The sequence below is a fragment of the Ursus americanus genome, chromosome 5, assembly GCF_024610735.1.
Source record: "Ursus americanus isolate L20-20 chromosome 5, mUrsAme1.1.p, whole genome shotgun sequence".
NCBI classification, from domain to species: domain Eukaryota; kingdom Metazoa; phylum Chordata; class Mammalia; order Carnivora; family Ursidae; genus Ursus; species Ursus americanus.
Genome location: NC_142131.1, coordinates 40444621 through 40461224, shown reverse-complemented (window position 1 = coordinate 40461224; position 16604 = coordinate 40444621). Strand labels below are relative to the sequence as shown.

The following is a 16604-nucleotide window of genomic DNA, read 5'->3' as shown; positions in this document are numbered from 1 at the left end:
ACTTTTAACTGCTGGTGTCCACTTGTAAGAGGGAGCTATGGGTGATTCTTCAGCTGACTCAAATTCCAGAAAATCAGCTTAAGTCAGCAGCAGCATCATTCATTACTATTCACTGAGGAGATGAACTTACAGTCTAGTAAGCACATAGCGGTGCCTCACAACACAGAGTGGAGAAAAACCACGGGAGTGATGCAAAATGCTTGAGGTCAAAGAAGCTTCAGAAGTCTGATATAGTGAAAGAATATGGGCAGCCTCAAATTTAGATCTGTCCCTTTTTTGCCCTTAAGGGTAACTTGGGCAACTCTCTGCACATCATTTTCTTCATCTGTAGAATTTTGCAAGTGATACCTGCTATGTCAGGTAAATGAGAGAAGGGAAGTACCTAGCACACAGTAGGTGCTCTATAAATGTTAGTCTCTTCTCCTTCCCACAGAAGAGGCGTGAGGGATCCTGTGTTGCAACACAGGGTTAGCTCTTCATATTTTGCAAGAGGAACTGACTGGGCTGTCTCCCTGTCCCCCAGCCTGGAGCTCACACTGCAGTCATGCGTCACTCCTGTGTGAGTGTAGCAGCTGATGGCACCTTCCCGTTGAAATCCGAGGAGCTCCCAAAAGGTGGCTGTTTCAAAGTGAGTGCCGTGTTTCTATGGACTCCTCAAGAAAATTTCCAGTTAAGATGGTCCAAATGGCTGGAAAGCAAGTGCCAAAAAATGTAAAACTTCACTATTTAAAAATGCAAATTCGGAGCGCCCTGGTGTGCCCATCAGTTAAGCATCCATTCTTGATTTCCACTCAGGTTATGATCTCAGGGTCATGAGATTGAGCCCTGTGTCGGGGCTTCTCGCTCAAGGGGAGTCTGCTTGAGATTCTGTCTTTCCCTCTCCCTGTGCCCTTCCCCCCAGCTTGTTTTCTCTCTCTCTCTCTCTCTCTCTCTCTCTCAAATAAATATATAAATCTTTAGGGATGGGTGGCTGTTGAACCCCCCACTCTTGGTTTCAGCTCAGGTCATGATCTCAGGGTCGTGAGATTGAGCCCCGAGTCAGGCTCCATGCTCAATGGGGAGTCTGCTGGAGATTCTCTCTCTTCTCCTCCCTCTGCCCCTCCCCCTGCTCTTTCTCTCTCTCCCTCTCTCTAAAATAAATAAATAAATCTCTAAAAAATTAAATCTTTAAAAAATGCAAATGAAAGGAAAACGCTTCTCTTCATTTTTCAAAGTAGCAAAGATTTAGAAACTATCAAATGCTGAGAAAGAAGAAGCAAAAACTCACTCATGTAGATCACTTGGGGAAACAAATGGAAACAAATATAACTGTGCGTTATCTGGGTCTTTAGAGAAGCGAAGCACATAGCAGGCCTGGGTGAGGCACACAAGAATTTTATCGGGAAATGTGCATGTGAGGGAAAGCAGAGAGAGAGCAAGGAAGGCTGGGGGCTGTCAAAGCACGTGGCCATCTGGCCTCCAGTGGAGGGAGGGAAGGCTGGTGTGAGCACCTCGACTGCCTGGCGGCCTCAGGGAAGGTTCAGCAAGGCATTGGGAGGGTCTCCAGCCAGTGGCAGCCACCAGAGGAGACCCGTGTCTCCCAGAAATAGGCCAGCTCTGGCGTCTCTGTGGCGCTGGCTCATGGGCTGGGAGCAGCCCATGGAGGCGTGCCCATGGGTAGACCCGTGGTCACCTCTGCCCTCTGTGTTTGGAGGACTGTGGGCACATTCCCGTGGCTGCCACAGTCGCTTTTTGGGAAACAAATCTGGCAATGTACATTAAGAGTTTTTTTAAGGATTTTTTTTTTTTAATCTTGTAAGTATACCCCTTGAGATCTATCCTAAGGAAATCTCCTAAAATGGGAAAAATAACTTGAGTTACAAAACTGTTCGTAAGAAGTATTTCTGATAGCAAAAACTTAGAAGCCCGACATCACTTTCAGTTAACCGCGGCAGCGCCCACCTCGTCCATTCCACTCGCTTACTTGGACCACTCGACCCTGTTTTCAGTTTGGGAGTTCTTTTCTAGTGATTTTAAAAAGGTAAAGTCTGCTGGTTAGCAGACCTCCTGCTGAACTTCTTTGTGACTCTAGGACCCAAAGGGATGTGCTGCACCTTAGTCTGGGAGGCGGCGTCCAGGGTTGAAGGCGTACGTGAAAATTCCACTAACTGCGCATATAGGCTTTAAGCACTGCGTGCCCTTCACTGGCTGTGTTTTAGCCTCAACAGAGAAGGAAGAGACGGCATCAAAGGACACGCTGCTCCGAGTTAGAGATCGTGCAACTCTGAGCGTTCGTGATTTAACTCTCAGTCTGACACAGCTGCGTGTTCAGCTGACGTGGGAATCAACCTGTGGACAAGGACAGACTAACCACACAGATTCTTATGTGGCAAAGGACCAGGAGTACTCGAGGGCCACTTTCTCCCCTTACCACCCCTCCCACACTGTGACCACTCCTCTCCCGCTGTCCATGTCCTCACCCTCTTACCACGATGATTTCCCTCTCTTAGCTGCCGCCACTAGTCCTGTCCCTGTCACTAGTGCTGTTGTTCCAAATCCAAATGAGCAATGCCCACCGCCACGATCTCCTCCATTCTTTCATGGGACCTGTGAGTATCCAGGGGTCCTCTGCTTCCTTTATCATTTAAAAAAAATTTATTTTTTAAAATATTTAATTAATTCATTCATTCATTCATTTATCAGAGAGAGAGAGAGAGAGAGCACATGCAGGAGGAGCAGGCAGAGGGAGAAGGAAAAGCAGGCTCCCCGCTGAGCAAGGAGCCTGATGTGGGACTTGATCCCAGGACCCTAAGATCATGACCTGAGCCGAAGGTAGGCACTTAACCAACTCAGCCACCCAGGCATACCAAAAACCTTTTACTTTAATCCAGAAAACACTTGAGTGACATCACTGGATTTTTTTTCTCCAATAAATATAAGTATATTATAAACCATATCTTGCTGTTTAAATTAAAGCTGCAATCTGTCACTTGTTTGACGCATAACATCTGCCCCTCAGAGATGACAAAATTGATTTGAATTCAAATGAGAACAAAATGTCACTCAACCCTGGGATGTGTACTCTGTAGCCTCCATCAGGACATGAGTACAGTTTCGCATGCAGATATCCAACTTGTAACTTAAAACCAAGCTGTGACTTTGAATAACTAAGTGATAAATCAGGGATTTATATTCAGTTCGGTGTGGTGACAGGTTGCTGACCTATTCTTATGCTATGTATTCAACAAATATGTATTGAGCAAAAATATGTATCATTGGCAAATACTGTGGATGACTGCTCAATATCCATTCTCCCCTTCTTCTATACTAACAGAACCTTCGTTTTATTCTGGGCAGCAGCGTGTCCAGGCTCAAGCAACAAATCAGTATTGGTGCACATATCTGTGGCAGTTTTGTTCTATTTAGCCAGATATTAAATATCCCATTTACTTTTGCAGTAGAAATGGCCATGGGAGCCAGTTATGGCTAAGAAGATGTAAGGGGAGATCTTCTGGAGCCATCTAAGAAGGCTTTCTCCTTCCTGATAAAAGAGATGGATGCTACCGACACCAGCCCCTCTCCCCCACTGCCTTTTTCCTAATGCAGAGGTACTTATGGAGCTCCAGCAGCAACCTCAAGATCATGAGGCAGTAAGCAAGAGAATGAATGGCAGTCACACTGAAGACTGCAGAAGAGAAGGTTAGGTCAGTTCCTGAGATCAGAAAGGCAGGATTAAATTAAGGGTCTCAGAAATATAAAGGGCCTGGCAGTGTTATTTAGGCAATAAAACACAGAACCAATGAAAAATGAATAGTTGGAACCCCCAGGTGCATTGAGAGCCCAGGTAAGGCTAGCATTAATTTAGAGAGGAACCCTACTCTCATTCGTGTTTGGTAACAGCATAAAATGAGATAACTTTTTTTGGAAAATAATATAGCAGTATCTATCAGCTTTTAAAATGCACAGATCAATTAAACTAGCAGTTCCACTACTGGGAAATTATCCTGCAGAAAAACACAGGTGCACAAAAGATATATGTACAAGATTATTTATTGCAGCATTGTTTGAAATAGCAAAAAACTGGAAACAACCTAAATATGAAATTGGGAAATTAAAGTACAACCATTCATACGGTGAAATACTATGCAGCTGTTCAAGAAAGAATGAAGAAGTGGGGCGCCTGGGTGGCACAGCGGTTGGGCATCTGCCTTCGGCTCAGGGCGTGATCCCGGCGTTATGGGATCGAGCCCCACATCAGGCTCCTCCGCTGTGAGCCTGCTTCTTCCTCTCCCACTCCCCCTGCTTGTGTTCCCTCTCTCGCTGGCTGTCTCTATCTCTTTCGAATAAATAAATAAAATCTTTTAAAAAAAAAAAAAAGAAAGAATGAAGAAGTATACATGTAATGATATGGAAAGATGCCTGGGAGATAGTCTTAAGAGGAAAAAACAGAGCAATGCATAAAATATCCCATTTTTGTAAAAAAAATCTTTAAACATAAATTCAAAATGCCACGTGTGTATGTAAGTATACACATAGGAAAGGTCTGAAAGAGAAGCACCAAACAGGTAAAATGGACCCAGTTATAATGTTTCTACACCTTTTCTACCGAGTACCATTGGTGCAGCAATATTAACTGAAAGCAGACAATAGGAAGAACTCAAGGATGAAGTTCAGCATGGGTGACAAGCAGCTAAAAAGTCTGCAGATTTAAAATAGCTCCGACACGACAAAGCTTCCAGACAAGATTTGGTAGGGGAAGGATGTAAGTGCCAAAGAAGCATCATAAAGAGGGAAAAAAAGAGAGGATTCAGGAGACTCGAGGTCATTATCAAGGTAAAGAAAAGATTCAGGAAATATAACATGAATCTGCAGAAGGTAAGGAAGACACCTGCGGAAGATATGGAAGATCGGGACATTGTGTTGGGGAGAAGAGAGGCAGCTCTGAGTTTGAGTCCCTGGAGCTGGAACAGATCTGAACAAGGGAAAAAAGCCCCTGGAGGGAACATGCCTGGGGCTGGCTGGAGGGACAGACAAAATTATGATGGCAGAGCCCCCGTCAGTGGTACATCACAGACTATGCTTTCAAATACGAGGGTGGCTCCGTGGTACTCCACTGGGGTCCGTTCCATTTCCGTCCGCTTTTCTACTGGACTTTCTCTCCTTCGCTGCAAGACAGTACGTTCTTAAACTGTCTTTCCCTGGCCTCTGCCCTTGAACAAGTTTACAGTTTCATTTGAGGGTTTCTAAGGGACTTCATGGCTCAAAATTTCAGAGGATAACAGAATAACAAATGTTACTGATCTTTATGGTTAAGTCCATAGAACGAGCCTATTTACGGTGACAGCGTTGCACTTCCTCTCGCTTCTCTCTTAGACCTCAGGAGTGAGCGCACCTGCTAAATGCTGACCCATCTGTCTTTTTATTACTGGTCAGGTTTCCGCATTGCCTGTCATACCGTCTTTTCTCTAGCTTTAGCTCTGTTGGTGGAGTTTTAACACTAATGCAAATGAGGAGTACGAGCTTGTAGCTAAACGTCTGACATTTCAGAGCAAGCTCTGGACCTGTCCCTCTCCTTGCTGCCTCCTTGATGTGCTCAAAACCATTTCTTAACAAAGGCTGCCGAAGCCAAGAAAAGCATGGTGGGTCCCCAGTGAGAATATAGCAGTTTTAGGGAATAAAGGCAGGGGGCTGGATACAGACGCCAACCAACAGCAGCAATGAGCTTAAGCGGCTGCCGCTGCTATGAAATCGTGAAGGGACCAGGGCAGTGGTCTCCATGTAGCAGGGACATAACCCTCCTCCAGCACTGGTGAAGTATGAAAGGGAGTGACCTCAAATGATGACATTTTGAAGGAAGTGACACAAAAAGAGGGAAACAAGTATATCCACCAGAGTTTTTAGTTGCACCTCTTGCCTGGAAGGAAGGACCAACTTGGAAAAGAGGTTTAAAGATGGTGGGACTCAGACCTCACTGGTGAAGGTGTGGTTGCAGCCAAAGGATGAGGAGAAGTCTGTTGGATTTCCCAGGCCAGAGCCGGTCCCTCATCACCAGGTAAGCAAGAAACCACCCTTAGGGCTTCAAGAGCCCGGGCTGGAGAGCAGGTGTGCATTGAAAGCTGGATACCTCTGCAGGCATGAGGTCTGGAGCACACGGTGTCCTTATTGGGAAAGTCACATCAAGATGGTCACAGGGTCTGGACTGCCATGCAGGGTCACCAAGAGACTGTGTAGTGTGGGCACACAGCCGAGGCAGTGTACCACCGGATGCCCCCAGACACACATCCACCACTTACTGATTGGCAAGCATTCTGAGACCCAGAAGAGAAGCCCCCTTCCTCCTGCAGTGGCCTTCCTCTATTGACAAATTTAACATCATGCTTAGTGTAGAGGAAAAAGGCTTAAAGAGCCCGTCCAGTATTGCAGAGCAATTACAGAAGGGTGATTTGGAGGTAAGGCAGTAAATTGATAATTGGCACACACATAATAAAATTAACAATAATTCCCCAATACTGTCTAATCCCTGAGCATATCCAAATTTCTGTAATTGTCCCAAAGGTATCTTGTATAGTTTTGGGTTTTGTTTTGTTTTGTTTTTTAACCAGGATCCAGTCAAGTACTATTATGTCCTTTTAGCCTTTCTTGGTTTAGAGCAGTCCCTCCCAACCTTTTTATTTTAATGACCTTGATCTTTAAAGGGAATTGAGTCTGTTGTTCTATAGATTGAGTCACATTTTAGATTTGTCTTATTATTTCTCTCTGGTGTTGTTTAATTTGGTTTCCGTGTCCTGAATTTCTTTTTTTTTTTAAGATTTTATTTATTTATTTGACAGACAGCGAGAGAGGGAACACAAGCAAGGGGAGTGTGAGAGGGAGAAGTAGGCTTCCTGCCGAGCAGGGAGCCTAATGTGGGGCTCGATCCCAGGACCCTGGGATCATGACCTGAGCTGAAGGCAGACGCCCAATGGCTGAGCCACCCAGGCGCCCAATGGCTAAGGCACCCAGGCGCCCCACGTTCCCTGAATTTCTTATAAGCTGTAAGTTACATCCAAGCTTGAGTAGGATCAGGGGAAATATTTCTAACAAGAATACTTCATGAATGAAGGTCTATTCTGCTGTTCGGCAGCCAAGGACCTAGAGTGGAAACCCCCTGTTTGCCACTCAATTTTCTTGGCAGTCACCTTGGATGCCTTGCTGCGAAATATTGACGCTCGCTCTAGACACGTGATACTGTCTAATTTACAACCAGTACTGGATGCCCGAGTGGCTGGTGGGCAGAGAGGCCACATGCATGAAGGTGCTCTGAAATGAGACATTATTATGTGTTTTGGCTCTTACAAGTAGTGATTTCTTCAACAGTTTAATGACTTACTGGAAAAGTTTTTAAACGACCATCTCATTTAAAATTTGAAATCCTCAACTAGAAACCTAAGAAACCAATTCTAATTTATGTACTTACCATGTTTCCTCACTGCAGGGATATTTTCTACTTGATTACCTTACTCATATTTATATCTCTAGAGCTTTACCAAGTACATTATCTGAACAGAAAAGCAATAAGAAGTCATGCAAGAGTATTGGACGGAGACTTAGGATCTGAGTTCTGGTACGAACCAGCAGGAAAACCACAGGTAAGTCACTTAACCTCTCCTGAAATCAGCTTCCTCATCACTAGAATAAAGGTAATAATTTTGTGTTGTCCAAAGTGAGGGTAGATTTTAAAAGCAGAACAATCTAGGTTCGTAGCCTTTGTCTCCCTCATTCTTGCTATGTGAACTGGGTAAATAAAACTAAAATTCTGAGAGCTTCGATTTCCTTTTTTTAAGCAATGCAAGTCTTTATTTTGTATTTGTTTATCTTTATTCATTTTATTTCATAATACCAGACCCTGCATTAAAATTGGAAATCTGGGAAGGCTCCTTTTTCCTACCGGAAGAGTTCATAAATTTGAGCGGTAAAGCAAGTTCATTCACTTAAAGAGAATTTGTTTGAGAACAATAGAAGGTGATACCCATAGGCATTTCCAACTCCTAAGAAGCAATACAATCTTCAGGCAGCCAGAGTAGCAGGCTTAGTGAATTTGCCTCCTTGTCTCACTCTCCGCAAATTTATAGCTTGACCCCTACACCGAAGAGGAAAGGATAGAATGTATGCAGTCCAACAGGGAAGAAACTCTTCCCAAATGACTCTGCTGGATGAACCCCCATTTTTTCACCTCAAGATGATGTTGAGTTTTCCTTTCTTGTTGGCCTTTTCGATGTTCCTCAGGCGTATTGCTGTTTTGCCCTTTCACTTTTTTTCCACAAAGAATAAAAACTTTCTTTGAATATAGTATGTGATGAGGGTATGACCTCTGATATCTAAACTCGCTGGTTCACATGCGATTGAACTTTCCATGAGAATACCTCATGGGCATTCCTATTTCTGATGCCACACAGAGAGAGAGAAAATAAAGGACCTCAAAGAAATCCAGCAGCCCTCGAATTACAGGACAGCCAGTTCCCCGATATTGTTCGTAAGGCTGGGCTTGCAGGTAATTCACATAAGGCACTCCTCTGATTCCGACCCAGAGCCTCTATCAGAATAGACTCCAGACACATTGGCTAAATCACAGATCAACACAAAAAGGGTGAGGAGCCCTCCTAATGCACCAGAGATCCTCATTGCTTCAGATTAATGAAAAATATTTTTTGTATTAGTTATTTATTGCTGTGTGGTGAATTACCCCCAAATTTGGTGGCTTAACAACAGTATACACATTTATTATGTCAGTTTCTGTGTGGTCAGTTTCTGTGAGTCCACTTATCTGGGTGGTTTCAGGCTCGGGGTCTCTTGTGAGGTTGCACTCAAGATACCAAGCAGGGTGTAAAGGGCTTGACTGGGGCTAGAGGACCCACTTCCCTCTAAAAAAGAGAGAGAATAAGGCAGAAGCAGCAATGTCTCTCTCTCTCTTTTTAAGATTTTATTTATTTGACAGAGATAGAGGCAGCGAGAGAGGGAACACAAGCAGGAGGAGTGGGAGAGGGAGAAGCAGGCTTCCCGCTGAGCAGGGAGCCCAATGCGGGGCTTGATCCCGGAACACTGGCATCATGACCTGAGCCGAAGGCAGACGCTTAATGACTGAGCCACCCAGGCGCCTGAGGAATGTCTCTTTTGACCTAGTGTTAGAAGTCATACCTTGTCCCTTCTTCCACATCAAGTTACTAGAAGCAAATTACTGAATCCGGGCTACATCCAAGGGGAGGTGACTTAGCTTCACCTTTTCAAGAAAGGAGTGTCAACTTGGAGGCATTTTTTTTTTCAATTGGAGGGGGACAAAAACCTCACATAATGTAGAATTTGCCATCTTAACCATTTTTAAATGTACAATTCAGTAGTGCTGAGAATATTCACATTGCTGTGCAGATCTCCAGAACTTTTTCATCTTGGAAAACTGAACTCTACGGCCATTAAGCAGCTCTCTGTTTCCCCTCTGCTCCCGGCCCCTTTTAACCACTATTCTACTTTCTGTTCCCATGAATTTGACACTCTAGATTCCTCACATCCTGGAATCATATAGTATTTGTCTTTTTGTGTCCGGCTTATTTCACTCAGCACAATGTCCTCTAGGTTCATCCATGTTGTAGCCCATGACAGGATTTCCTTTCTGGAGCTGAATCATCTTCCATCAAACTGATATGCCAGTTTGCTCATCTACTCATCTGTCCGTGGACCCTGGAGTTGCGTCCACCTCTTGGCTTTTGTGAATAATGCAGCTGTGAACATGAGTGTGCAAGTATCTCTTCAAGACTCTGCTTTCGGCTCTTTTGGGTGTATACCTTAGAAGTGGGATTGCTGGATCATTTGCCGGAACATAGTTTTTTGAGCAAACACCATACCATTTTCCACAGTGGCTGCACCCTTTTATAGTTTCACCTAAGCGCACAGGAGTTCCAGTTTCTCACATCCTCCCCAACACTTGTTATTTCTTGTTTTATTTTATAGTAAACATCCTGATGGATGTGAGAGGATATCTTGTAGTTTGGGTTTGCATATCTCTAATAATTGGTGATGTTGAGCATCTTTTCATGTATTTGCTGACGATTTCTATACATTCCTTGGAGAAATTTTTTTCAAGTCTGTCCATTTTCTAATCAGGTTTTTTGGTTCTTGTTGTCAAGTTGCGAAGGCTTATTTTTAACCCACACTTGCCTTGTGGGTTTGTTGCGCGATCTAAAACATTCATGTATACAGATCGCATTTAATGTCACATAGTAGGCACCCAAAAAATATTACTCGTCCTCTCAGGGTTGTTACATTACATAATATATGTAAAACTGCTTTAAAAATGATAAAGTGCTATGCAAATGTGAGTTAATACTAAATATCTATATGCAAAGTATTTTAATATTTTTCTCAGGTTCTCCACATTTACATGCATGTATCTTTTCATCCTTAGACTTTTTCTGGTTTTTAGCTGTGAGTCCTTTTTTTCCATTTTATTGCAAGTTTTATCAAAAAAAACCAGCAGTCAAAATAGAATGAGTAAAGGAAGAGAAACAATAGCTAATTTCTCTAAAGCAACGTCAGAGTAGGATCTATGTGAAAATAAAGTAAAATGGAAGAAAGCTGGAAAGATAATACCATTGAAAAATCCTAGGAGGACCAGAGCTGCTGTTCCTTCAGAGGATGTGAGTGATGTTGAAAGATTAATAACGTTTGGATCACGTTAATTACAGTGATGTTATAAACTCTGCTATTCTAGTTGCCATAACAACCCGCTATATGTCGGTTTTCTAATGACATTTCGAACAAGTGCTGAAGCGAACCGCATCACTTGAGCACTTTGATTGCTGTCACTCAGTGATTTTTAAATTGAATTGTTTTGTTCTTAAAGAGTCAGAATATGTCACTGTCTTCGAAAATATGCTCAAAATTATGGAGAGGAAATGATACACATCTCTATACAATTATGGAGTACTCAAGAAAAAGAAATATATTTTGTTTGTCACATGAAATTAACAGATTTTTTTTCATAGGGATAAGGAAAAAACAAAAAACCCCACAGTAGGAAAGGCTAATGCACTTCCTACCTCTCCGAGGGCCTGTTCCCTCAGGGAACAGCTTGACAATAGAATTCTTCCTAGAAGGAGCTTACTTTCATCAGTTGTATTTCTCTCCTGTCCAGTCTCTCTTTCTCCTTCCATCTCCCTTTTTCCTCCCTTCTGGTGAATTCCTGGAACCCGTGATGTTGATCGAGGTGGCTGTCACATCTGGAGGTAAGCGAGGTGAGGTCATGGCCTTCACACGGCTTTCTGCTCTCTCTTCCCTCTGCTGACCAACCCACTCCTCTCTCTCCAGGGGCGGCCCCGGGTACATAAGGAAGGGAAGATTACTTGCCACTGGTTTATATTAGATTGAATTTTAATATTCCCAGGATATGTTAAGTACATATCGCGTCACTGACAAGAAGCAAAGCGTGATAATACTAGATTCGTGTCTAAGTTCCTGCTCAGTCGCCAGCCTACTCTGCTCCTGCTGCCTGGGGGGCACCCCTCCCCAGCCAGCCAGCCAGCAACAGCAATCACCGGCTGAATCAGAGGTGAGGGCCAGAGCCAACGCGTCTAATCAGTCTCTCTCTGTCTTCTCTGCGCTCTTTCTCTTTCCTTCCCTCTCTACAAGTTGAGCTAAGGTGAAAACTCACCATTTGCAATGGTGTTCACAGTAGAAATGTGGTGTTCGGTGGCAAAAAAAAAAAAAAAAAAAAAAAGAAGTGGTGTTCAGTGGTAGAATCCTGCTACAGAATTCTGAAGGGAGAGTGTGTGCTCTCCCCTTGACCACAGATCCAGCAACATCTCTGTCTGTACCCCATATCTCAGGCAATACAGGTGGCAGTCTCTTATGTAAAGCACATCAGAGTGCCCTCTGTGTAAGCCCAGGTCTGCCTCTTGGCCAGGCCAGCCCATTGGCACCCCCTTCCACTCTCTCTCCTCCCCGCTTTCCTCTGTTCTTAGAACTCCCTCCACCCACGCAGCCATCCAAGGGCTTCCATCCTGCCCTCCCGAAGGCCCCCCTGTACCTTCTCCTCACAGTCTTCCCAGGGACCAGCAAAGTGAGCTCATCAAACCAGCCAGGCTTCTGTTGACCCAGAGCCACCGCAGGACCAGAGACATGGCTCAGAAAGTGGGTGTCAGGGACAGAGGTGCTGTCACCAGTGACATCATGTGGAATTAACAACACTCACATGCATTTGACTCATTCTTTTTTTATTATTATTATGGTCAGTTAGCCACTGTATAGTACATCATTAGTTTTTGATGTAGTGTTCAAAGATTCATTAGTCACGTAAACACCCAGTGCTCATCACTACACATGCCCTCCTTAATACCCATCACCCCATTACCCCCTCCCCACCCCCTTCCTCTCTGAAACCCTTAGTTTGTTTCCTGGGATCCATAGTCTCTCATGGTTCGTCTCCCTCTCTGATTTCTCCCCCTTCAGATTTCCCTCCCTTCCCCTATGGTCCTCCATGCTATTGCTTATGTTCCACATATGAGTGAAACCATATGATAATTGTCTTTCTCTGCTTGACTTACTTCACTTGGCATAATACCCTCCAGTTCCATCCATGTCGATGCAAATGGTGGGTATTCATCCTTTCTGATGGCGTAACAATATTTCATTGTATATATGTACCTCTTCAACATCGGCCACAGTAACTTCTTTCAAGATACGTCTCCAAAGGCAAGGGAAACAAAAGCAAAAATGAACTTGTGGGACTTCATCAAGATAAAAAGCTTCTGCACAGCAAAGGCAATAGTCAACAAAATTAAGAGGCAACCCACAGAATGGGAGAAGATATTTGCAAATGACATTACAGATAAAGGGCTGATATCCAAGATCTATAAAAAACTTCTCAAACTCAACACTCAAAAAACAAATAACCCAGTCAAAAAATGGGCAGAAGATGTGAACAGACACTTCTCCAAAGAAGACACACAAATGGCTAACAGACACATTTGACTCATTCTGCGTCCAGGGTGAAGCAGGTTTGCTGACCCCCTTCTCTCTAAGTCTTCTCTGGATGCTCCTTTTCAGGATGCTGATTTCACTGGAACATATGTGAACAGGTTTGGGGAGCAACCTGTGCCACTGTCACTCTCCATCCTTCTCATTCTAGTCTCTGCCTGGGAACACTGACCTGTAGGGGTTTCATCAAAGGACTCCTTTGCCGTCTGGGTTCTGCCTATTAGGAAGTCCCTACGGGAGATAAGAGGGAGAGAGGAGGAGAAGGAGCTGGGGACTTCCTGCCTCTGGCTCCTTCTTTGCAGGAGGGCCTTACAGTCATCTGTGTGTGATTCTCTCCTTCCAGACTCCAGTAACTGACCCTTCCCATGTCTTTTTGAGCTCAGGAGTTGTAACTGAATCCATTGGTACTGTACTGTCCTTTGTGGAGTCCTTACACCTTTGTAAGTAGCCCCCTCACTAATTTTGTGAATAGTCACGTGAGTGGTCCTTCAGTGTCCTGCTGGGATCTGGATATGAGTCCCTAGCTGGTGTGGGCTGTCCTATTCCTCCCAACTGCCTAGTATGGCCTTCAGCCCCATCCTCCCCTACCCCAAGGATGGTCTACCCTAAACCATATCCATATAACCCCACAGTTCTGTTCCATGCCTGACAGTAAAAGAGAAAATGTGGGGGGAAGACTGACTGAGTAGGCACAAGGAAAGACAAGACTCAATATGGCCACTGATGACATTGTAGATTCTAGACACATGGAGGTCAGAGTTGAAGAAAGATGCTCTGAGCCCAAGTTGGCAGGTGCCCAATCAGAAAGAGCATGGATTGAGGTCAGAACACCTAAGAATGGTACAGCCCTGGACCAGGTCAAGAGTCAAGACTGAGTATTAACAAAAGTGGATGTGTGTGGGCAAAGTCACAGGCTCTTGCCCAGGTCTCAGGAGCACAGGCTGGCAGGTTGTCAGGAGGCACTGGCTGATAGGGGAGGAAGGGTGGTGGAGATCAAAGAAGCAAAGTCATGGCCAGATACGGCCACCTCTACAGGTAGGAATTTATTTTTATTATTTTTTATTTTTTTATAATAATTTTTATTATGTTAGTCACCATACAGTACATCCTTAGTTTTTGATGTAGTGTTCCATGATTCATTATTTGCGTATAACACCCAGTTCCCATGCAATACGTGCCCTCCTTAATACCCATCACTGGCCTATCCCAATCCCCCACACCCCTCCCCCTCTGAAGCCCTCAGTTTGTTTCCCAGAGTCCATAGTCTGTAATGGTTCATTCCCCCTTCTGTTTACCCTCCCTTCATTCTTCCCTTCCTTCTCCTACCGATGAATTTCTTCTGTTCCATAAATGAGTGAAACCATATGATAATTGTCTTTCTCTGCTTGACTTACTTCACTTAGCATAATCTCTTCCAGTCCCATCCATGTTGCTGCAAATGTTGTGTAATCGTTCTTTCTGATGGTGTAAGGTGGTATCTCAATGTGGTTTTGATTTGAATTTCCCTGATGGCTCATGATTTTGAACATTTTTTCATGTGTCTGTTAGCCATTTGTATGTCTTCATTGAAAAAGTGTCTGTTCATATCTTCTGCCCATTTTTTGATTTGATTATTTGTTTCCTGTGTATTGAGTTTGAGAAGTTCTTTTTAGATCTTGGATATTAGTCTTTTATCTGTAGTGTCATTTGCAAGTATCTTCTCCCATTCTGTGTGCTGCCTCTTAGTTTTTTTGACCATTTCCTTGGCTGTGCAGAAGCTTTTTATCTTGATGAAGTCCCACGAGTTCATTTTTCTTTTGTTTCTCTTGCCTTTGGATATGTGTCATGAAAAAATTGCTGTGGCTGTTATCAAAGAGGTTGCAGCCTATGTTTTCCTCTATGACTTTGATGGGTTCCTATCTCACATCGAGGTCTTTCATCCATTTGGAGTTTATCTTTGTGTATGGTGTGAGAGAGTGGTCAAATCTACAGCGAATATCATTCTCAATGGGGAAAAGCTGAAAGCCTTTCCCTTAAGATCAGGAACACGACAAGGATGCCCACTCTCGCCATTATTATTCAACATAGTACTAGAAGTCCTTGTAACAGCAATCAGACAACAAAAAGGGATAAAAGGTATCCAAATCAACAAAGAAGAAGTCAAACTGTCTCTCTCTGCAGATGACATGATACTCTATATAGAAAACCCAAAAGACTCCACCCCCAAACTACTAGAACTTATAGAGCAATTCAGTAATGTGGCGGGATACAAAATCAGTGCTCAGAAATCAGTTGCATTTCTATACATGAACAATGAAACTGAAGAAAGAGAAATTAGGGAATCCATTCCATTTACAATAGCACTAAAAATCATATGTTATCTCGGAATTAACTTAACCAGAGATGTAAAGGATCTATATTCTAGAAACTACAAATCGCTCTTGAAAGACATTGAAGAAGACACAAAAAGATGGAAAAATATTCCATGTTCATGGATCGGAAGAATAAACATAGTTAAAATGTCTATGCTACCCAGAGCAATCTACACTTTCAATGCCATCCCGATCAAAATACCAATGACATTTTTCAAAGAACTGGAACAAACAGCCCTTTAATTTGTGTGGAACCAGAAAAAGCCCTGAATCACCAAGGAATTGTTGAAAAGGAAAAACAAAGCTGGGGGCATCACGTTGCCGGATTTCAAGCTATACTACAAAGCTGTGATCACAAAGACAGCATGGTACTGGCACAAAAACAGACACACAGACCAGTGGAACAGAATAGAGAACCCAGAAATGGCCCCTCGGCTCTTTGGGCAACTTATCTTTGACAAAGCAGGAAAAAATATCCAACGGAAAAAAGACAGTCTCTTCAATAAATGGTGCTGGGAAAATTGGACAGCTACATGCAAAAGAATGATACAGGTAGGAATTTAAAGCATAGACTCCCAGAGTTGCAAGGACACTCAGAAATCATATACTGAAGTCACTTCACTTTTAGATGAGGGCTTTTAGCCTGTACACATGGGGTGCTAAGTGACAAAGCAAAGGCAAACACCGGAAATACTCACTTCTAGACCAGTGATTTACCCACGAAACCCATGCCTCCATAAGGATGTGTTGATACTCCATATTTAATTTTTTAATCAGAACCATTTTAAAGGAAAACAAGACATTGCAACCTCGGTATTTTGACTTCATGTGCATTTTAACCTGGCCACAGAAAAAAAAATTAGACATCTTAGAAAAAATCAACACAGATTTAAATCTGAAGAGCTAGCTGTATACATGAAATTTAATAATGACAAAAAGTGAACTGAAGAATCTCATTGTTTTGATAATTCTCAAAACTACAAAAATTGACCCAGTTAAAATCGCATTTTGTAGAAATAATACAAAATAAAACTGACAAAGGCAAAAACTGCTTAAAACCAAACTTGTTATTGACTTTTAAAATTGACTAAAAAATCAAATCATCTTGTCAAAAATTGTACCTATAAAACCTGACCCAGGAAAATTAGACTTGGTAGAAAATGACCACAAAAGAAAACTCAAAATTGCTGAAGCCAAAATTGGGAAAATTTAATACGAGTACAAAATGTAATCATTGAATTAAATCCGAATTATTTCAGTGAAATAAAA

General features: G+C 43.1%; 1 long non-coding RNA gene across 4 annotated transcripts in view; it reads left to right on the top strand.

The window, feature by feature from the left end:
* Positions 1 to 16604, top strand: part of LOC148110083 (uncharacterized) — a 202159-nt gene that overhangs the window by 181962 nt on the left and 3593 nt on the right. For 3 of the 4 annotated variants that reach the window (XR_015724499.1, XR_015724502.1, XR_015724501.1), the window contains one exon: positions 524 to 11728. This is a non-coding gene — a long non-coding RNA (uncharacterized LOC148110083). Of the gene's footprint in view, positions 1 to 523; positions 11729 to 16604 lie in introns of those variants that run through there. The other variant, XR_015724500.1, reaches the window with a different exon arrangement.